Source organism: Acyrthosiphon pisum, chromosome X (assembly GCF_005508785.2).
Source record: "Acyrthosiphon pisum isolate AL4f chromosome X, pea_aphid_22Mar2018_4r6ur, whole genome shotgun sequence".
Classification (NCBI taxonomy): domain Eukaryota; kingdom Metazoa; phylum Arthropoda; class Insecta; order Hemiptera; family Aphididae; genus Acyrthosiphon; species Acyrthosiphon pisum.
In genome coordinates, this window is record NC_042493.1 from 120,451,284 (window position 1) to 120,451,823 (window position 540).

A 540-nucleotide genomic window follows, 5' to 3' on the forward strand; every position below is an offset into this window, starting at 1 on the left:
AAATGCTTATACAAAAAAACTGTGACTAAGGATTTTTAATATTTTTTATCTGCTTTTGAAACAATATACTAGGAGCCTTTTATTAAATTTTCAAGCTTTTTTAATCAACAAATAAAATTTTATTGATATTTTTAGAAAAAAACTAAAAAAAAATGAAAACTGACAATGTCCGTAAAGAGCTCAAAATAAGTCAAAATATTTTGAAAATGTTATGGTGTATAGAAAATGCTAATATAAACATTCAGTCAAAATTTCATGTATCTACGGTCATTTTTTTTAAAGTTACACCAAAAACCAAATTCAATTTTGTGAAAAATCGATTTTGCCTAAAAATTCCCGTTTTTCCTTAATTTTTCTTTGGTTTTCTTGGCGCTTTTGAAAATTACTGGGAATTTTAAATTTTGACCTCCCCAATGCACAACGATATTCACTTTCCAATCGAACAAGATACTGAAGTTGAAAATCGAAGCATTATTTCGACTATTTATCGTGTACACAGACACAAAAAAAAATAAAAAAAAAAAAAAAAAAACACACATC